The following is a 23,381-nucleotide window of genomic DNA, read 5'->3' as shown; positions in this document are numbered from 1 at the left end:
TGCACACACTTTGGGCTGCTTTGGTTGTCATTTCTAGTGGGCACCTCTTTTTTTTTTTTTTTTTCTTCTAAAGCCCTCCTGTAATTCCCAGGCTACTGATAAATGTAGCTGATGGTTGTCTTCCTCAGCCACTCCACCAGTTTGGAGGCAAAGACCCTCTAGGGCAGTTTTGGGGTATTTAAATGAGATGGTTTCTACTCACGCTTTCATCCATTCAGCTGTGGTTATCCAGACCATCTGACAAAGAGAAGGGGTTTTGAGGACTGCCAGCATTCACCCCTTGGCCACTGGCTTCTTCATAATAAGGGTACACTCATTTTATATGTATGTTTTGTTGCTGTAACCCTCTTATACAGTACAACAGCTACCACAACATATACTTGAGGGTTTAATGGTACTTGCAAAATTGCCATTAAGTCTAAACTCCATTCTATACCCCAGCCAAAATAAAATTGGGTGATCTTTTCTGTCCAGTTTGAACTCTCTCTCCCTGGTGGTTCATCTCTACTAAAACAGCATTTATCTGGATGGCTTTTGTAACACTGCCCTCAAAAACTTTCTTTCAGATTGAGCATCTTAGCAGCAGCTGCTATCCAGAACATATGAGCAAGAGGAGAGATCACGTAGGCGCCCTTATGTAACTGGTTTCACAAGACAAATGACTATATGATGAGGTGTTTTTTTGGCTTGAATTTCTGTGAATTCAACTGCTTTGACATGAAATGCTTTCAAATGCTCATGAAACCTTGGCACCATCGAAGAGAAGACTGCTAGGAGGGTAGTTTGTGCATGGGGTTAAGAAATGCAGAGGCTACTGTCACAACAACGTGGACTTAGCAGCGTTCAGTACTGTTCCCACTCAGCCTTGAGATATTCGGCCCTCTGCGTATACAAAAGATCCACAGCATTCATGTACATTCTGTCATCAGGCCTCTCCTGTAAAGCCCATGGGAACTCCTTGGCAATGTTCAGCTCCTCTTGGGAATGGGGCACCTGCATTTGTAATGGAGCCCATTGCCAGTGTTGTGTTTCACTGGCCTCTTTTGTGAAGGCCCCAAGTCAAAGCTTTGAAAGAAACCTAATGAGAATTGTCCTTGCCTTTCCTCAGCCCAGCAGGATGGCTTCTTCTTTGCATGCTAGGATGAGAAACAGCATCATCTGCAGTTAAAGCTGGATGAGATAGAGGAAGATAGAGGAAGAACAAAGGAGATAGAGGCAGGGAGCCAGGCTGCCTGGGGAGGCTGCGCCATCCAAAGTACTTCCTATGCAGCTCACAGGCACCCAGGTGTTTCAGAAAGATGAAATGACAAAATTTAGGGAGAAGCACACTGCCATTTAGCACCCAGAAAATAGTTTCAACTACACAGTCGAGTTTAGCTCAGCAACCAGAGGCACCTCAGGTTTCCATTTATGTCTGTCACAGGCTCCCTGAAACAAGCAAAACCCATTTACAACTAGACTCGTAACTATCTTGGAGGCCAGATCGTATGACTTTGTGTATTTATTCCAGAATGCATTTTCTGTACATCAGAATAAGTAATAATCCTGACAGAGACAATTTATGCTTTAAATATATAACCTGATATAAATGCAGCTACAAACATGTTTATCATTTACACAAAAATAGGAGTTAAATAGGAGTTGTAATATAAAAGAAATGAGTGCATGACACAAATAATTACTTTTACAATTAGATTTTGAGTTTTCTAATATGTGCTATCACTTAACGATAGTGCAATTTTAAAATTACTTCAGTGAGAAGGGAAATGTATGCAGTTCATTTATTAATTTTTTTTACCACTAGTCATTTCATTTTGTTAGTCAAAACATCTCATCTAGCTACACTGAGCATTGTATTTCAGTTAAAGCATTTAGACTGTGCTGAAATTTATTTTAAAACCCCTCCCAATATTCAGTGTTTACTTTTCAAAATATCTGTTGTCTTTCTAAGATTTCGCAATGTCATGTTCATTGAGCCAAATTTTATGCTTTATTTTATTTTATTTTTTTAAGGATTTAGATTATTTAATACTTTTATAAATTTCATGTTTCAGTTTGAGAAAAATGAAGTATATCTTACTATAAATGTTAGTGTAACCAAATAGTGGCTGTCAATACATTCACATTATAAACAAAGTTTTCTTTTTTTGTTGTTGTTGTTGTTTTTGGCCCGAATTCTCTCAAAGTTGCTTTTCTCTTAAAGTCAGTTTTCATATTAGACCTGTGCCAAAATTATTGAATATAGCAGAAAAGCTGAGATTGGACACTTTTTCCTCACCTCATCCATGATACCCTATCAATCATGCAACAAAGCCAATGTAGTTTCATTTCTGCCCACCTGGAAGTGCTTATAGCATTACGAGTTAAATACTTTCAAAAGCTCCCGTAAAATGACATTTAGTGATTGCTCTTTCTGACTCTTTACAAGGTGTCATGCACTGATTGGCTTTTTTTTTTTTTTTTTTTTTAAGGTAACAAAATGAAGTATTTGCCTGTAACCATCTCCCCTATCCAGAGACATCCCAGATTAGAAGTTTAAAGGCCTATTCTGATTTACAGTAGCAATGACTAAAGTAATTTTGGCTCAACTGTATCCTTTCTAAAATACCAAATGTAATAATAGCATCTCAGCATATGTTGGCATTAAAATGAAATGAAAAGATAAAACAAAGCTTTCTCAGCAAAAGCTTTAACTAGGCCTATAAAAGGAGTATTCTGACTTGGGCTCTAGACTGCTCATCACATTTTCTTAGGTACCAGGATACGTAGTCTGGGACACTGCATTAATGTTGAATGATCTTTGGGCTGGGGTGACTCATGACTACATCTCAGCAAGGAAACACACCCTCATCTCAGCTGTATTTCCGTTATACGCAAAAGCTATAGAGCTGCATGCATTGTATCTTCCTAGCACAGACACTAGACACATTTAGTCTAGATACTGAAGAGAGTTTTTCCAACTCTGCAGTCACCAGGAGCACTGCCCTCAATGGGTCAGGCAGCAACAGGACCTCAGGCCAGGTGAACACAGATGAAGATTGCTCACGGGCAGCACACCCGAGGGCTGGAGTATGGTAAGGTGAAAGGGGTTCTGGATGAAACAGACACTTTTGTGTGTGTGTGTGTGTGTGTGTGCGCACTAATGATTCCTTCCTTTTTGCTTGTTATTTGTATTTTTTTCCAATTATTTTTATTTTTAGTAAATTTGATTCAGATAGAAGATATCTGATAGACAATAGGAACCAGAGCACTCCATATTTATCTTTTCTCTCACTAATCCTTATTAAAGGATTATTTTTCTCCTATAGACTATCTAGAGGGACTGAGTGATCTTTGGAATTTAGGCTTTACCTTTAGTAAAAGAAAAAAATGTATGTAGGATCTTGCTTCTGCTCACATTAACATTTATAGATGCACTAATTCTCCTCACCTGAGCACAATTAAGAGCTTACGTATGCGTTTGTAAAGTTGGGACCAAAATAATTATAGTTTACACAGGAGTGTAAGAGGAAAGTATTTCATTACCACAATTAATCCTTTAGAGCATTAGGAAATTGCCAATTTCTCTGTTAGAATAGACCAGATTATGTGTTACTAATCATAGGTAAAAATTTATGTAATAGGAATAGAAAATATTTAATATCAAAGGGATATATAACATTTAGCAGCTCCATAATTCATGGTTATTTTTATTTCACTAATGCTTACTGCAAATGAAAGAGAAGGAATGAGAAAGTCTTTCCTTCCTTTGAGACACTTGGGTAACAATTTTACATTAGGTGGCACTAATTCCCTATTAACTGATATTAACGTAATATGCAAGAACACTGCAGTTTCACAGAGCTAATGTATAACTTCAGTGCTGTTACACTTGGCAAAGCATACAGTGCAGTAGTAACTGCAGGCCTGCCTGTACCATATATAGGTTATAACAACCTTCAGATGTCCTTTAGCACCAAGTCAGATATCTCTGTTAACTGCCATACTAAGGGATTGGTGCTAAATCAGATAAATTGCCATTCTTCAATGGGATAGATATTAGAGAACATTTGCTAAGGGTACCAAGCAGTTGTATTTGGTTACAAAGTCACTTTTTATTACACACCAGAAGACTTTTCTGTCAATTAAAAGATGTAAATCAATGTGCTCTACTTTGAGAGTGATATGGCACACACAAACGGCAATTCAGATGTAATTTCTCAGCATGGTTTATTACTGAGTTCACTGTTTCAGGGTCCAATTCCCTTTCTCATTGCATCACATACCCTGCCAAGCCTAGGAACAGATCTTGGTGGCCCATAGGTAGCTCTGATTTCAAAGAAGTCACATTGGGGTGGGAGGAAGGGAGAAGTATTTCAAAGAAGTGGAATAAGCCATGGCTACCGATTCACAGCAACCCTATATGGGCAGGTGCTGTACTGAATTGCTTAACCCTTGTTGGACCAGCTCCTGCACTGTGAATTGACAAAGTGGTGTGCTATCACAGCATGTTACAGGCAGGCTTACAGAGAAAAGCCCAGCATGGGCTTTGTGATGAGGACTCAGCAGAAAACCAGTGAGCCTGCTCATATGAAATGGAACACCTTCATTGGGTAGGTATTTCTATAGAGTAACCACAACTTGTTGTCTGAGCTAAAGTTAAAAGCACTCCTTTTCCTTCCACTGATCCACATAATTAAAGAACCCCAGTTACACAGAATAGTGCTGGTGCTATAGAATTTAAATATACAGATGCACCTGTATATGTATATTACTGCTTCTCTGCGGGGTTTAGCATGCAAGATTTCTGGGAGAGCAAGTTTTCTCAATGCATTACCTAAGCATGTCGTCTGCCAAAGGTTCAAGAAAGTCAAACGGGCTAACCATTTTACAATTACATTTTCCATTAGCTGTATTGTACAATTCATCGCCTTATGGCTCCTAACTCGGCAGCGTTTTGTTACAGTGCATGGTGTTTGCTATTGATAACTGTCAGGTTAATTGCTCGGGAGAGTCAGAAGTCCTACTTGCCAGCACTAACGCGGGGAAATAATTGACATGGTGGTGGGGGGCACTTTTCAAAGGAAAGCCTTTTAATGGATTCATGAATCAGAAGTGAGAAATCTCAAGAAGGAGCAGCAAATGAACAATTGATAGAAATCAGAGAAAACGGCTTTTCTGGAAGGTAAAAGCACGTTTTGAAGAATGTGCAAAATTAATTAGAAGATAGGGGGAGAATTATCAGGGAAATAAGGTGTGGAAAACTCTTTTTAGCAAATTCTATGCCAATGTAGTCCTAAAGAAAAACACCCTCAAATAAAATAATTTTTTTTCCACATTTTTAAAATATCTGTCATTAATTTAACGTCAAACGAACCAGAAAAGGATTTGGCTGCTGATTTTACTAAGCAACAAGCATCCCCAGCCAAACCTCACGCCCTGCTGGAGGTGGCAGTCAGACCTGTTCTCCTAACCCACCCACCCCAGAGTGTTACTGCCCAGCCAACGCTTGCAGGTGGCTGAGGCCCATCTTTGTGCCCACCAAAACTCCCCTTCCAGACCTACCACCCTGCAAACAGCCTGGGGAACCGGGTGGCAGGGAGCCAGCAGGCAACACAGCAGAGATGGATGCAGGGCTTCCAAAAACCCAAATCAGCATTTGTCTGCGGTGTTTTTTGTTTGTTTCCTTGTTTATTTTTATTAAATAATTTATTTATTTTAAGAGGGTCAGCATTTTGGAAGGGTTGACCCCATTGCTTTCCACAGGATCAATCTTATTTCATGATTTAGTAAGTTTCTCATCAATCACCTATGCTGTTTTAAATGATTTTTATTTTGCTGACAGGTAGGCATTTGACCAGAGATTAATGCAGTATATTATAACCTGCACTGGAGGGAACCACATTTACAGAGTTACAATGTTTGTATATTTACAGCAATTTCCGTCTCAAACATCTCCCAGCCAAAGAGAATTACCAAGCCTTATTTCCACGAGAATGGATAGTGGCCAACCTAAAGCCTAGATCTGGATTTTAGGATCTCTTTAAATTCCAGAACTTTCAAGAATACCTACAAATGTCTACATAAACCATCATGAACTCTCCCCAGAGTTTACCAGAACATAATTTGAAATTTGGCAGCTTAAGACTGTCCATGCTAGGAATGCTTTGAGAACGACCTTCAACCGGCACTGAAGTGTTTTGCACAAAGCTGTGGCAGGCCTCTATGCACAAGCACCCTGCCCTTCCCAGTACAGGAGCTGCAAGAGCTCCCGGTGCTTTTTTTACATCAGGTTTCCCACTGCTGGATATCCAGTAAAACCAAAATGTGAATTTTGTAACCCACTACAGAATCAAGGAGATTGTCTTCTGTCCTTGTTTTTGATGGGTGTAAGTGATTTTTGAAAGCAACAGCAGTTTTGTGCACCATCTCCAAGAAAATGGAGTGGAGCTGCATCCCTGCTCTCTGTGGGCATAAAAGGATCCACGAGATACATGAGAGGGCAGCAGCAGGGACAGCTGAATGAGGAGCACTGAGGAGGGTGCAGGAAGAGCCTCTGAAATTAAACTGAAGCTTGACTTACTAAGTTTATCAAAAAATGTGGTGGGATTCTTAGGAGGGTAGGGATGTTAAGAAGTAATAAACTTTGGTAACAAATGTTTTTTTCTGTCATACAATACCTCCCCTAATCCAATTCCAGGAAGAACTAGGGAAATATCTTCAGCCCCATTTGCCCAGTTTAGATTTTTGTGTAAAAGTTATTGTGGGGTCTTCTGTGAGGTTCCTTGCAGAGAAAAAAAAAAAAAAAAAAAAAAAAAAAAAAAAAAAAAGTGCAGGTGGAAACAGTCCTTTAAAATGTTTTTTTTTAAAACTGTTAAATACTACACCCATCCAAACATTAACTTGCAGTTATCACAGCCGTGTCAGAGCACTGAGTCAAGAAATGACAGGGGATATTCCACATGCACTGGTAAAAGGATGACAAGATTTGTGCTTCCCCTGGTATACAAATCCTCAGGTTCTTAGCTGATCCATGCAGATTGGACCAGACTGCAGCAAGAGTGCAAGAGATGCAGCTGAACTATGTGGTGCTTAGCACTGCTGAGCCAGACAAATATCTCAGCTAACGGTGTTACCAGAATCACTGTTCTGGGCACATCACTAGGAAATGTCACAGGAAGTTACAGAAACTGATATTTTAACCACTACCACCACAAAAAAAAAAAAAAAAAAAAAAAAAAAGGAACCAGGATGGAACCAGGATTCAGTGGAGCCTCTCTGTAGCAGTGACCTTAATAAATGTTTAGAGTAAAGCCTACAGTGTTAAAAATGTTCTCAAATCAAGGGAAAAGCAACAACGTTCTATTTACTTGGACTTCATGTTTACTGGAAATCAGAAAAGCACACCATGATTAAGGCACTAGCCCTCACCTCACAAAACTCTCTGAGATACCTAATTCCCTGCTACTGTACCTTTTTCTCACAATTTCAGCAGCATAAAAGAGCAGAGAAGTAGATGATAATGTACTGGCAGAATGGCATTAAGGAAAATTAGGTTTTATACAGCAAAAAAAGCAATAATTAAACATGGCCATGACCAGGCATTTTGCACAAATGGCAGGTGTAATATTTGCAGTATGCTCTTTCAGAGTGGAGCAAAATCCCTTGCACAGAAACATTCAGCATTGTTGTGGCCACACTTCTTTATTGGTGTCTGCATGAACAAGGGCTGTAGCATGGCTTACTACATATCTATACCCTAAACCAGAAATTCTCAGGTTGCTGCCTACATTGCCAGGCCTTGAGAGTGCTGGAAGAGCTGTCCGCAGCACATGAATGTTGGCTGTGGTGGAATGACACTGAAAAATAACAGAGGAAGGAAGAATGGAGTATGACTGTAGTCTCACATTCAGTCACTAATGGCAGCTATTAACAGCACTGCCATGGATATAAAGTGCATTCAAAGAATTGATGCTTTACTTATAACATACCCAAGAGTAAGTGGCTGCTAACAGTGCAAGGCAGCTGGAAAATAAGACTCCCTTCTACTTCTTAGCAGTTTCCCTACTCTGAGATAGAGCCTTTTTGACTCTGAACAGCAGCAAGGCCAACAGTAGTGTCCTGCTTCCTAGCCCATCTCACAGTCTCTATAAACTTTGCAGACAGTGAGATATTGTCATGAGCAGGGCTAGATAAGTAGTGATGTTAAGAGGATATGGATACTCCCATTCCAACTCTTTTCCTGCTTAATTCTGCCATCTGAGGGGAGAATAGGGCAAAGAAGGGAGCACTGCAAACATTAAATGTAACGTTACACTTTAATCATTTCATTGGACCTAAACACACAGTTAAGGGCTCACATCAGACCCAAGTTTCATGCTGCAGCTCTTTTGAAAGAAAGTTTGGATGTGAATGCTATTCCAGATATGGAAATATATCTTATAGTCCAAGCTCCACTTAGTATCCATACTCTATTTAGATTTGCAGTAGCGTTCATCTCACAGCAGCATCTGAGGTATCCTTGCAAGCAAACTTGAACAGACAGAAGTCCAAAACCTTGAGTAAAAAGCTAGAAACGTTTGGGTAAAAAGCAGAGAAGCAACACACTCCCATGGTATATGTGTTAAAAATCGAAGTGGACAAAACAACTAATTCCCCAACTTCTCCTGCTGTGGACTTTTCCAGTGGGAAACAGCAGCCTTCAATATTGATTCACTGTTTGTGTTTGGAGTGGAACATCGTTGAGAAGTACAACTTCACCTTATTACTGTTACTGTAAATGCAAGAACTCCCACCTTTTGTCTGAGTTAGTAGCACTGAATCAATATTCCTAAGGTACAGATCTCAGCAACAGGCTTGGTTACAATATTTTTTTATTATTTCTTCTTTTTAACCTTTCCAAGAGATGGAAATTACGTCAGTGTAACATCCTGCATCAGTATGCCTTGCATCAAATCTTTCTGTTCTCTATGTTCATTAAATGTGCAAAGGTTTTTTGGACTGTTTGAAATTTTTGTTCATGTTTCTGCTTGGTGCTTGTGACCTAAGTTACCAGTTCAACTTATTTTTTGGAGTAATGGCAAAGAAATTGCTGAGAGCTATGCCTGCTAAAAGCTGTGTTGCATCCCAGAACAAAATCTTTAGGGCTTGCAAACTCTCTGATCCCAGTGGTTTCCTGCCCTCCACTCACTAGTTTTGGTGGCAACATGGAATATCTTCAAACTGGAGGATGTTCTCCAGGTCTCTGGGTCTTCTGTGTGTGGGGGGAGATGTGTGGGGAGGATTGGGAGGGACTGTGGGTGGAACAAAGGGTCACGGGGATCCAGGGCAGTTGCATGCTTGGGTATAAGAAGCTATGCTACGCAGCAATAAATTGGCACTTGAGCCAGACACAGCGTGTCCATCTCTGGTGTTCCTGCTTGGGGAGCAGACGTCCAGGCAGCCAATCGATGTTGTCTCTCAGGCTGGGGTAGCACGGAGAGTGGCCACATTTGTTGACCCTGACGTGATAGTGGGCAGCCACCCAGTGGGTAAGGGAGTGGAAAGCTGATAGCCATGGCATCCATGGATCAGGTGGTGAGTACACTGAAGGGGTTAGGGAATCAGTGCAGAATCACACAAAAGGGGAAGGAGATTTGTCCATTGCTCCAGTGGATGCAACGGCAGGGATTTGCTGATTCACCATCCAATTGTCTGGAATGGTGAACACTAGAAAAGGTGGGGGAGGAACTTTGGGCAGCGGCTTGTAAGGGGAATAAGGAGGTTCTGGGGTTGATTCCTGCTTTTGGGAAGATCCTTGAGATCCTTAAGCAGGCAAGGGAGCAGTGCTCCGTATGGCAGTTGACGGCGGGAGTGTTGCAAGGGTCAGGGATATAGGCAGGGTGGAGTGAAGGTGGAGTCATCGAGTGCCCCGTAGGAAAACACAGCAGCAGCAGTCAATAAAATGGCGGCAGCTGACAAAATGGCGGCGGCCGAGAGCAGGGGGGAGGGACACAGATGGAGGACACTAGTGATAGGGAGAAGGGAGCAGGGAAGGACTCGGGGGAAGACAGGCCCCCCGTAGGGGACTGTGGGGTGCCTTGGGGCACCCCTGTCTTTAAGGTTTCCCTACCTGTGAGTAAAACCGAGGAGGAAGGTCAAGGTGGGTGATGGATGATGGTGGGGAACATGATGATCAGATTCCTGGTGCGTGAGGCACCCTGTGGTGGGAGTTCTGCCTCTACTCCAGTGTTTTCCTTGCCTCCGCTGCTTCACTCCAGCCTTTCCGCGTCTATGTCAGGGACAAGTATGTCATTGCCTTTGCCTCCGCCATGCACGGAGCTGACGGTGTCTATGGAGGAGGGAGTGAAGGATCAGGGATGGGATCAAGGGCAAGAGTGCCCTCAAGGAGGACAGGGGGAGTCACCCTTATCAGGGCAGGCAGTCTTGGTGTGAAAACAGCAAGAGGGAGTGGAGAAACAGTTGGAGGATTTGCAGAAGTGCATGGAGAGGTTGTTGAAAGGGTTTACAAAAATGCAGATGCAGTGGGAGGATCTATTAGCTCTCACCATACAATGGGACCGAATGAGAACAGTGGGATGCTCCGGTGTAGAGCCTGTGTCAATTTTGTGTGAGTTATCTGCAAACTCGTTGGACTTGTTGCAGAGGAACAGTATGTCAATCCAGGCTGCGCTGGCCAGGTATCCTGGTCAGTTGGAAGCAAAGCGGACTTCCCCTTGGTTGGTAATTGTACAATTTGTCACCATACTGCCAGTGGTCCCACTTGCCCAGCAACCGCTGAAGGCCCACACAGTGTTCACAGATGCCGCAGGGTCGACGCACAAATTTGTGGTGGTATGGTGGGATGGGATCATGTGGAATCGGGAGGTCAGGCAAGAACTGGGGGTATCACTTCAACAACTGGAACTGAGAGCCGTGTTGCTTGCCTTAACACGCTTCCCAAATGAGCCCTTGAATATTATCACTGATAGTATTGTTTTCAAGTGGCGCAGTTGTGTCGCTCCTGTATGACTCCCCACACTGGTAGTGCTGCACTGTTATACAATGCCCTCTCCAAGAGACCTATTTATCCAGCATGTAAATAGTCACACCGAGATTCCTGGATTTATCACGGAGGGAAACCGGGTAGCAGACACCACCTGCTATGTACTCGACCTTCGAGAGGCGGCAGCCCAATCCCACCATCAGTTTCATCAGTCTGCCCTTGCTTTGCACCGGCAATTTCATCTACCATTATCTGAAGTAAGAAACATAGTGGCAGCTTGTTGCGCTTGCAACACCGCAGCACCCTTGCCCACGGGGGTTAATCCTTGGGGTCTCCACCCCAATGAGTTAGGGCAGATGGATGTCACAGAATTTGCACCTTTTGGGCGACTCAAATATTTGCATGTAGTAGTTGATATGTGCAATGGTCTCATGTGGGCTACTGCCAGTACGAGCCAGAAAGCGAAACAATGCCACGGAGAGTGGCAACACTGTGCTAAGGGCAATGCCCCCATAAATGATGCACCTTATATGTATTTCCAAGTGCATAAAAAATGCAGGCATATTTATTTTAAAGTAGAGGTGAAAGACAAATGTAAGGTTTTGTCATGAAGTACTGTTATATCTCCAAGGAGAGAGAGAGAGTCATCAGTTCCTAGAGCATCCAGGAAGGCTTTACAAATGTTATCCAGGGCAGAATTATCATGGTTCATGCACAACTGTATCTGGAGTGGACACATGTATGAGAGCAAGGAAATATTGAACACCATTTCAGGAAATCGTGTATTAACAGAAAAAGAAGGGACAAAAAAGCTGTACAGTAATTGAAACTACAAAGGGAATGTAGGCAGAGAAAATTTAATTACTCAATCTGGAATGTGAACAGGGCACCACTGCTTAATAGGCCTTTTTGGTGAGACACACTGAGGGATATTTAAGTGTCAGGGCCCATGATCTCATTGGCACGTCACCCTCTGGCAGCTCAGAAGCCACAGGCAGAACAGTGGGGGCAAGATGCAGCACAGATTTGGGCCATGGAGGGGTGGGGAAAGGAAGCATGGGCCCATAAACCATCCAAAAGCACCATTTCCTACAAGCCAGAGGGGTTTCTCTCACTGGCTCTCCTTTCAAGCTGCTAACAAGGTAAAGCCTGACTTAGCTTGGAAATTGTGATGAGATCATAACTTGAGGAGATATGACAGTAGGTATTATTTTAGACTACTTCACATAGCTTTGAGTCCTTGTTCAGCCTGTGCACATCATTGCCAGCACAACTCTGTTGCTGAAACAATGAAATAGTGTCCCTTTATAAGGTTTGCTTTTTTACTTCATTACACCTTTGTGCCAGTTCCTGAGCTTTGGATATATATATATATATACTTAATTAGAAGTGTAAGAAACCTTTAAACCACACAACAGACAAACAGCCTTGAAATATTTCCCCCAAACTCCTCAGTGAAACTGATAAGCATTCCCCCCTTCCCCTTTTCTTCTCTCTGCTGAGCTGCTACCATTAAGATTTAATATACCAGTAGGAATGCCATGTAGGAAATTTCTCAGTTTTGAAGGGAGGGAGAACAGCTAGATTTGTTCCCTCCAAATAAGCAGATGAAAAATGGAAGTTCAAATGAAATGGAAATCTCTTGGCTCTTTCTCATCAGGACTGCTGAGATGCTGTGCTCTTTTCCAGCGCCCTGAGCACCCACTTGTGGGAAGAGCAGGGATAAAAGCTGCTTTCCCTTCAGGACATGAGGGCCCTGGCTGGGTAATAGCTGCTACCATTCCAGCAGCTGAGCATCTCAGAAAGGGGCTGCTTTGAAAGAAAAAAGCACCTCCCCAAGGCCGAACCTGAAATAGGAGCACTATATCCTCCTGATATAGATGCACAATTTCCTGCAGCAGGGAGAGCCTGAAAAAAAAAAAAAAAAAAAAAAAAGCTGTAAAGCCCAAAACACACACAAAGCCTCAGCTCATTTTCCATGAAGGACATGGGAACTTTCTTAGTGATATCATCAGGGAAGACTGATAAGAAATGAGGTTAGGCTGGTAAGGAGGGCTGAGGCAGGGTGAAATACAAGAATCCTGAGGAAGGAAGGGAGTCCAAGGCAATGGACAACGTCTGCTTTAAAACAGTCCCAAGCCTCTATAAAAAACAGCAATATCTTAAGCACAAATTCTTTACACTTGAAGCCATTGTCTACAACTTAAATGTTGACTTTTGTGTGCCTGAATTTCATCTCAGAGAAAGCACAGGTGGGCTTTCCTGGGAAAACACTGGCCAGACCCAGCATTAGCTTCACGGTTCAGACGTTTGCAGAAGAACACACACTGAAGCAGAGGGAGGAACCTGTGTGGGCTGGCAAATGGAAGGAAAAAACAAAACAAAACAAAACAAAACAAATGGTTTCATGACCACAGAGCCAAATATAAGCAGGTTCTCTGCCCTGGCAGGGTGAGGGCTCACCTTCCATCCATCAGCAAGGGGCGAGCAGCTTTGGGGCCAGCCACAGGGACTGGGGGGCCACGGGAGCCCTCTGCCTCCCAAGACAACCTGGCTTCCCAGCCAGACGAAGGCTCCCAGGTGTTGCCAGGGAAATGTCATCTCTGACATATGCACACAGGACAGTTTTGTGTGGTAAGCACAAACTTTTCTAACTTTTTCCCCAGAATGAGCTGAACGCATGTTTTCATGCAGATTTTTCGTCAGTCTGTGAGGTCAGCATGCCAGCTGCTAATGCCAGTGAAAGGCTGTCACTGTAACTCTGCTGCTGACTTTGCAAATATATATTGTACACAGTCCACATTTTTTCTTACTTCTATACAAGACCCTGTGAATAAAACAATTAATGAGGAAATAAACTTAAAATTATAACCCTTTCATATACTTTACTTAAATCACAGATGGCATGTGTTGTTCCACCAGGCTTAAAGTTAAGAGTCTTTTATTCAGTATACCCAGTAATATTGATACCATGAGAAATACCTTTCATTTTCTCCCTATGTTATAGTTCACATACCTCTACAATCCAGTGGTAGATTATTGCTGGAGGAAATGGAGTGAGAAATGCCCTCTTGGTTCCTTTGACATTATAAAACACATTTGGGAAGGAGTCTAGGGAAAAAAAAAAAGAAAATCTTTCCCAAAAATATTTGTTTGTTAGAAAATCTGTCAGGAAGATAGTGTATACTAAGAAAATATTTATTTAAATGTTTATCCTGATTACAAGGCTTGATATGAAAAAATGCTAATTTGAAATTTGTTATATGACCATTTTAGAAACTTAGGCACATTATTTGTGGCATTTATTCATGAATATAATCTAATAAGCTAGTAGCGTATTAGGAAAAGAAAAATGCAAACATTTCTGAGATGTTTTTTCTTGTCACTTTAAACTACTTTTGCTTTTCCATAAAGTATATTAAAAACAAAATCACAAGCTGGATTACTTGAGGGAATGGGCTGTGAAAATAGATTGCAAAAATTCAGGTAGGTTTTAACTTTGTTTTTTTGCATATATATATACCCAACATATTCTGGTGTTAAAAATGAGACGATACAAAAAACTGAAGAGAATTCTGCAGGTAAACAGAGCTACGTACTGAAAATTCAGGGTAAAACTGAAAAGTTTTAAATCCCAGTCTTCACAAAGATTAAATTCACTACTCTTGGGAATGTACCATTCAGTCTTCCATCTCCACTCCTTTTGTTTGGAATAAACCAAAGTGCTTTAATTAACATGTGGTACTGTTTGCTGTTTTAGATTAAGAGATTTTAGGCAACCTTTAGGCAACCTTTATTTCACCCTCCTTCTCAGCTCTGTGTGATATTGCTATTTGTCTGCACAGTGGAATTATCTAAGCCCCAGATGTGCGAAAACTGAAGTCTTTTTGGATAAAACTAACCCAGAAGACACACCCCAGTAGCACACATAATGCACTCCAACTGAAAATGGGCACTCAGGACATGCACACGCAACCAGAAGAACCAGAAGAGAGCCTGAAATGTGGCATCCTTAGTACAATTTTGCTCTACAAATGCATTCCCCTTGGTCCAGTCTTCTAGATAATGTAGCCATTGTACCCATTTTGGAAATATTCGCCACAAACTGTAAGAATCAGTATCTGAGGGAAGCAAAATTCACAAAGAATGATTTCTTTAAAAGCAGAAACTTCTTGAAAGTTTACTGGATAATCCCTGCCAATGTTGCAGCTGCTTCCAGACCATGGGACAAAAGTTATTCAGAAGGCAGAAGCAAGTACCACAGTCAGGGGTATGCTGAGCTGTATCTACAAGTAACTGGAAGTAATAGAGAGACAGCACCACGTTGCCTCTGGACTAGGAACTTAGACAGCCATAGTGGAATGGATGTAGCATCACAAAATTGGGGGCAAATCTGCCAGAGATCCTGGGTATGCAGGGTAGCCAGACTGACACTTATGATATTTCCTCTTCACTTTTCTGTTTTTTTTTTTTTTTGTTTGTTTGTTTGTTTTTTTCAGGTTAGTTATTAAATGCTAGCATAGTGCAATCTTACTGTGCTGTACTGTGCTGGCACCCCCAGATCTGAGAGGACAGCAAAGACGGTTAAAAAAAAGGCAAGTGGACAGTTTTGCCAGTCACGAGTGGTATTAGGGGGATGATAGAGAGGCAGCCTTCATCATGTTTTAACCTTTGCAATAAGAACACGTCAATTAGACCAATTTGCATACAAAGACTGCAAATTCAGTTTCACTTGCAAAGTCACCTAATTTTAAACCTTCTAACTGACAGCCTTGAGACCAATGCTCACCTGGCTTGCCAGAGATCTTTTATGTCCATACAAAGAGCAGAAAGGACTGCCTAAACCAACAGCTGCTGTGATGCTGCTTCAACAAATACATGCGAACATTTTCTTGCCCAGTATATCTGCAAGCATGAAAGAGTTCCCTGCACCATATAGTCTAATGAAGAAGCACCAGGTTTTACATCAGTGGGCTGGAAAATATTTGCCGTGAAAACAGCCGCCCTCTTTTCCCCTTGCTTTGCAACTGAAGTGTACATCTGTACACAGCCACTCAGGGCACAGCTGCAAAGAACATTTTCATGGTGCAGCTCTCTGTCTTTGGCACAGATTCTCTCTTTGCCTTGAATGGAAGAATAGGAGTGGGTAGGATTTATTGCCCTCCCACTCATGGGTATAATCCAAGGGTATGGCCCAAAACCCATTCCCACTTAACAGTCAACTGCTGTTTGAGGACCAAAGCAGAATACACTGTTGAAGACTGAACTAGTTGGAAAGTGTTTAAATACAGTATACACTCATGAGCAGATAGGCTGTATGCCCCATGCCTCCCACTCTGTGGGCTTCCTCCTGACTGTCCTCTAAACTGAGAACCATGGGAAATAAACCTTTTAGCTTTGGTCCTAAGAATTATGCCAATGAGCAATGCCTAAAATATCCCTCTGTGAAGTAATATGCAATTCAGCTGATTTTCAGAAGTTTCCCATCACTACAGCATGAGTCCCATCATGGAGGCACAAAGTAGACTCACCAAAGGCAGCCTCAGACCTTGAGAAGAGAAGTGTTTGAATTTTTTTTTTATTTTTTTTTTTACAGGAAAGCTAACTAAGCTGGATCTGAAGTTGCAACTGCAATGACAGTAATGGACATTCATGATTCAACTGGCAAGAAATTCCAGTAGTAGTTTTAAAAGCGTTTGAATGAGTGCTCTTTTTTCTTGAAGAAAAACATATCTCTACCAGCCTCCTGTTTCTCCACTGATCTTTGACGGCAGAAAAACATTGCCCTGCCAAGACACTTCCCTGGAATGAGATCTTTTATGTAACTAGGGTGACACTGTCATGAAGTTAAAGAACAAATGTAAATATAAAAAACACTGAGTGACCTGAATTTTTAATGAGCATTAAATAGTGTTAAAACACTAGTGGCAAACTGCTAGCACATCTGCAGACAATGTCTTCCTCTGAAGTCAGTGGGAGTTTTGCATGCCTTGGCTTCTTCCTGAGATACTATGACTTCTTTACATTTAAAAGAAATTTCATATTCATATAATTTTAATAAAAAAGTTTCATTCCAAAAGCAATTTTATTTGCTAGCATATTGAACTGTAATTAAAGATTTATGATCCTATTAAAAGGTAATGTTGTAGTTAATCCTTAATAATAAAACACTTCATAAAAGTTCAGTGTTACATGCAAAGCCGTGAGCAGTTGACACATTCTGCAAAATATTTACTGTATTTTCTAGGTGTCAGCAAAGACTGCACTGTTACAACTCTCCTTCAAATCATAATCTATACAACTGTGGAAGTAACTGGCTAAACTCAAAGACTATTTATGTTATGACCTATCTACCTATACTGATGTCTAAGAGACAAGTTTTTCCATCTTGATTTAGCAGGATTAGGATACAGATAATCCCACTTTATTTCCTACTGCTCAGTTTGGATGATAGTGGCAGAACTGGGGGGTAGATTCAGCCTGGAGCACAGCATCAGTAATTACCCCATTGTGACTAGTTATTTGTGGAATGAGTCATTATTCAAAGTAAACATGAGATAACCTCAATTCTATGATACATAAACTGGGAAAAAAGTACCAACTTGCAAAAATATGACTTTGTGGTGGTTTTACTCAGCTGCACAGCTGAGCTTTGCCACAACTGCTCTCTTACTACTCCTCCTCAGAGGGAAAGGGGGAGATAATATGATGTAAAGTGCTCAAGGGTTGAGATAAGGACAGGCAGATCACCCACCACTTATTGTCACAGGCAAAACAGACCCAGCATAGGGAGGTTAGCTAAATTTATTACCTATTACTAACAACCTAGAGCAGGGAGAAATTTAAGGCAAACACCTTTCCCCCCATCCACCATCTTCTACATCCTTCCTCCAAGTGGCGTAAGGGAATGGGGAATGGGGGCTACAGTCTGTCCCTGACATTTCGTCTCCACCGCTCCTTCTCAGTCACTCTGCCCCTGCTCCCCATGGGGTCCCTCCCAAACTGAGCCTGCGGGGGCTGCCCACAGCCAGCAGCTAGCTCTCCAAGAACTGCTCCCACATGGCTCCATACCACGGGGTCCATCCATCTCCCAGGAGCAAACTGCTCCAGCACGGGTCCCCCGCAGCTGCAGCTCCAGCCTGGGGCCTGCTCCTGCGGGGGCTCTCCATGGGCTGCAGCCTCCTCCAAGCCACATCCACCTGCTCCACTGGGGGCTCCTCCACAGGCTGCAGCGTAGAGATCTGCTCTATGTGGGAACCATGGGCTGCAGGGGGACAGCCTGCTCCACCAGGGGCCTCCCCACAGGCCGCAGGGAACTGCTGCTGCCTGCCTGGAGCACTTCTGGCCCTCCTGCTGCACTCACCTTGGGGGCTGCAGGGCTGCTTCTCACTCCTCCCTCTCCTAGCTGCTGTTGCATAGCAGGTTTCTCCCCCTTTCTTAAATCTGCTCTTAAGGAGATAGAAATGATATTGCTTATTGGCTTGGTCTGGCCAGCAGTGGGTCCCTCTGGAGCTGCCTAAATCTGGCCTTTATCTAACGTGGCAGCTGCTGGGCTCTGCTCACAGAGGCCACCCCTTCAGCCCCCTGCTACCAAAATCTTGGCATGTAAACCCAATACAGTCATGTAAGTTTAAATAATCAAAACTATCACAAATTTTAACTCTGAACAGCAATACTAGCTTGGTTGTTCTTCTGTTGTCGTATTGTACACAGTTGAAATTGTGAGATATTCTGTGATTTAAGACAAACGAGATATATGATTTTTTTTTTTTGAATGATCTTTCTACATATATTTTTTTTTTTCTTAAGAAAAAGCAAAATAGCTCTATGCTATGAATTCAAATATGCTTCATAAAGGAATGCAAAGTGTTTTTTCTTTTTCATTTTCTTTTCCTTCAGTTGGTGTAATGTTGGTTCATAACATCTTTAAAAGCTTGCCATGAAATTCAGTGAAAATTTTGTGATCCAGGTAAGAGCCAAAATGTTTCATGTAAGTAGTTGATATAAATACTGCAAATTATTTTCAGCTGTAACCAGTTATGCAAACCTGTTGTGACCATTATTCCACAAACAATAAGCACTGTCTTATTATGCCCTTAAGATACATAAAAGGAACTAGTCATTGCATTTTGTTCAGCTCCAGAAAAAGTGTTAATGAAAAACAATGCTAGATTGTCATAGAGTTACTGGGAAAAATAGTTGTAGAACTTACTGACACGTACAAGTTTGTTGAACATTTACTGCACTTTAAGACACATCATACACATCAAGTAATTCATAAACCACTTCTGTTCCTTTTCATTTTTGCTTTAATAGCAGAATTCAGTGTGACTTTTCTGTCTGTACTACTCCCAGTTGCTGGCTTTAGACAGATATGGAAAGTTTGTGCTGCTACCAATGACAGCCAAAACATTCACGTGACTGTGATGAGCCTTTGCATTGTTTTTCCTCTCCTCTTTGCACAGCTGAAAAGCTAAAACCATCCCCATATCCTTCTCTTTAGGATTTTGAGTTCCAAGTTTCAGGATTAGGCAATGGCAAAAGAACTGCTGCAACCAAGCCATCATCAGTACTTCCCTGCATGCGGCAGTGATGTTACAAGCAATATCAGAAGACTTTTCCAAGAAAAATTGTGAGGGGTTGTGTTACATGATTTGGATCATGCCCTCGGTTTCCGCTATATTTTATCCACACATGCACAGGCATAGCAAAATGTGCTACTTGCTTCATTTTCCCTTGAGACTCAGTCTGCAGCAGCATCAGCAATTTTGCCCTAAGGTAAGAGAAAGGAGTGATTACTCCGTTGCTGTGTTTTATCTCACACAGTAGGACATAGCATCTGAGTGTCAGGTGAAAATGAATGGACATTGTTGGTGGTATACCATAAATGCAATATAAATAAGGCCTTGCCTACATATTCAAATGTGCTCCTTTTTTTTTTTTTTTTTTTTTTTTCTCCTTTATTTTTATTTCTATTTCTATTTCTATTTCTATTTCTATTTATTATTTGTTATCCCTTTGGAGCAACTGTGAAGCTATAATGGTGTCTTAACAGCTGTTCAAAAGAAGTCACTTGAATAGTGAAGAATGTCACTGACAATCTCAACGTGTTATTTCCTTTACCCCATGGAATATGACTTTGAGAGAGATGAAATGCTACTTTGAAGCAGGAAAAGCTGCAGCACGTTGCTGGTTGTGTGAGAAGGATTGTGCTCTGCTACCTGCTGTACCCGGCTGAAGCATTCCTGCAACAATGGAGCTCCCCCCATAGTCCTTCAACAGCAAGCAGAGATTCAAGAAATAGGTGGTACAAGAAGTGAAAGCAGGCTTTGTGCAGATAAATCAACATATAAGTCAGTGTTGCAACAAGTATATGTCTTAAGGAAAAAATTTGCAAAATTTTTCTCTTTCTAGTTTTCTCAGTAACCGGATCTGTTTTCTTATCTGCAGTAATCTTTCACCCATTTTACTTTTTTCTTCCTCCTTAGCTTTGGAAAACAGCATGTTTCTCCAGAGTTGTTCAAGCATTACTTTGATGATACTCTCAAGTACTACTTGGATAGGCAAACAAGTCCTTTCTAGAATTTTAGCTGAAGATATTGGTTCAGAGCAAAGTCCTTGCAGGACAGTTGTCAGTTTAATGAGTGTTAGACCTCCAAAAGCCTCTAGAAATGCCCCTCCCCCTGAAAGTTGACTTATCAAACTGGGTAAAAATTATCTCAGAATTCAGTTACATACTTGCATGGATGAAACAGCATCTAAAATACAACATCTTACTTACAATACTATACATAAAATTTGCATTTATAGCTGTGTAAGAACTGATGTGGTGATTGACTAAATCTATAACCACATCTTCAACAATGGCCTATAACATGTCTTCAAAGGGAGATACAAGAAATACTGTCCATCTCTAACATTTTTTTCATTTCGGGAAATTCTGTCCTTATTCATATACTAAAAAAATGCCCATGAAACTCACCTGTGACGTATTAACTTACTCTACAGAGGCTGGTTTATGCTCTCAACTTCAATCATAGCTTCTGACAAAGAGTGTTACAGGCTAATTGCATGTTATGGGAAATAATAGTTCCTTTTGTGAACTGCAATTGCTTTCAATGTAATTATATATGTTGATCTTGTATTATTATAAAACAGATGTAAAATGTCATTAATTATCAGGATATTTTTATTATTTTTTATTTGTGTGTGTGTGTGTGTGTGTGTTTTGTGGTGGAAAAGGAAAATAAACATCAACATTTTCTACGGATGTCTAATTGTTCCTTTAATCTAAAACTCTGTAATTTATCAAATCCTTTCTACAGGTATGTGACCAGAGCTTCACTCTTTATTACAAGATCTACAATAACATTAGAATATGATACACAATATATACTGAATATCAGACTATCCAATCATCTGCTTTTGAAGGAATATTTCAAAATCCTACTCAGTATTCTCTTTTATGTAATTTTCAAACCTAATACTTGCCACCTTTTCCATACCCCATAAATTTTACAACATTGGTGGGTGTCACTTCCTGTACAGAAATTATTTGCCATGATGAAATGTTGACAATTCCTGTTTAGATCACTTTTTAACACAAAGTTTTGGTGTTAAAATCTCATTAACCTTGACTTGAATAGAATGTCTCAAAACCATAGACTTTCAAAAATTACACCTCTGCAAAATGAAAAAAAACATCAGGTCACTCCTTTGCTACTAAAAAGCAAAATACGGTCTATACATACACTTATTGTAAACTGTAGCTGTGGATGCACTTTCATTTCAGTGTGCCTGCAGCAAGAGTCAGAAAAAAAAATCCACAATTGAAATATTAGTTTCCTAAACTAATTAAATTAAGTAGTTTTATAAATCACCCAGAACTACTGAACAAGTGATGTTTGAAATGCTCTCTTGAAATGTTTCAAGTCCTTAGAAGAGCTCATGCTCTTTAATAAATGAGAGATTACTTACTGTTAGTAGGAATCTCAGTTTTGCTTGTTCTGGTTGAAAGTAGAAAATGGCTGGCTCCACTTTCTCACTAGCAGGTAATTCAGTTATTCAAGTTAAAGAATCAGCCAAGGTTAAATGTTTAACCCCCAAATTAATTTTTCTGAAAAAGCCTGTTTCTTTAAGGAGTTTCAATTTCTGCTTTTTCTTCTGTTATTTTTTATTTTTATTTTTATTTCTTCTCTCTGTGTTCTCAGCACCTAAAACACTTCAAGGTAAAATAAAAAGAAACAGTGTTTTCTGTTTTGATGGCTGTATTTGAATGGAAATTCCTTATATCTATAATTAGATTATCAACAATATTAGTAAAATCATAATAAATAGAAAAATAAAGTACAGAACTCTAATAGCAGATCTATTCATAATTAGAAGATTATGAATAGCATAGATAGCATTAGCTTATGGTCCTAGCTCTCTCCTGATATTGGATGTTAATGCATGTTACTGGACTGTTAATGGACCTGGATTATGCACAAGCATTTAATAGAGAGACGATGTCTGCCCTACAGAAATTGCAGTGCACAGATCTTGTAGAGGACAAGCGGCAGTTACAGACAAGAGAACAAAAGGTAACAAGACAGGATTCGGCAGCACAATGGACAGTAGTCAATAGCCTGCCAGCTTGTTGATAGACAGGACCTGATAAGAGTTTGCTTTCCATGTTTGTTTGAGAAAAGGGGGGGAATCCTTGTTTAATTCCAGCTGTGTTAACAGCTGCCCTACTGAAGCCTGTATTTTAACTCTACCATTTTCTAAAAGTACCTGTGTACTGGTACACTACATTATAAATCAAATAGCAGCAATTTCCAGAAAATATAGTCTTAGGCCCTTAATTTCCCAGTATGTACTTGAGTATTTCTGTGTACATGAATAGTTACAAACACCAGGATTACTCAGTTGCATAAACATTCAGATACATATATATGTATGTACATACGTATCTGCAATTTAGCACCTTAGATTGGATCAATTGCACTGAAAGGAAATGATCAATCCTCTATTCTATCAGTAATTACAATCTTTCAGTTTATCAGACTTCTTTTTTGCATGCTTATAAATTGTGACCTGTTCTTATCCTTTAGCACCTTCAGAACAGTTTCAGATAGAAAAAAAAAAAATCACCTAAGTTTTACAGAGGCAGAGTTCATTTGAATAAAACTCAGTCAAGTCTTTTAAATCTTTCTGAAACAGGTGGTTAATTTATCAAAACAGAGCACTAGGAACTTTTGTCCAGATCTAAAAAGCTTGTCTATCTGAGTATGTATGTAATAGGAAAAAGCCTTATCTTCTAAATGTTGCCTACCAGTTTTTTAAAGACAACTCTGAGTGGCAGATGGCTGGAATCATGTTTATTTTTGAAGAGAAAGAATATCCCCTACCTATACAACATAATATTCTCAGGTTA

At 40.6% G+C, this 23,381-nt stretch overlaps 1 long non-coding RNA gene across 1 annotated transcript in view; it reads right to left on the bottom strand.

The window, feature by feature from the left end:
- LOC137861439 (uncharacterized) overlaps positions 1-21,988 on the bottom strand; it is a 113,741-nt gene extending 91,753 nt beyond the window's left edge. The window contains exon 1 of the long non-coding RNA XR_011099603.1: positions 21,941-21,988. This is a non-coding gene — a long non-coding RNA (uncharacterized lncRNA). The remainder of the gene's footprint in view (positions 1-21,940) is intronic.
- Positions 21,989-23,381: the final 1,393 nt, after the last annotated feature.

Source organism: Anas acuta, chromosome 1 (assembly GCF_963932015.1).
Source record: "Anas acuta chromosome 1, bAnaAcu1.1, whole genome shotgun sequence".
Classification (NCBI taxonomy): domain Eukaryota; kingdom Metazoa; phylum Chordata; class Aves; order Anseriformes; family Anatidae; genus Anas; species Anas acuta.
The sequence above is the reverse complement of the archived record's forward strand: the minus strand, read 5'-3'. Positions and strand labels throughout refer to the sequence as shown.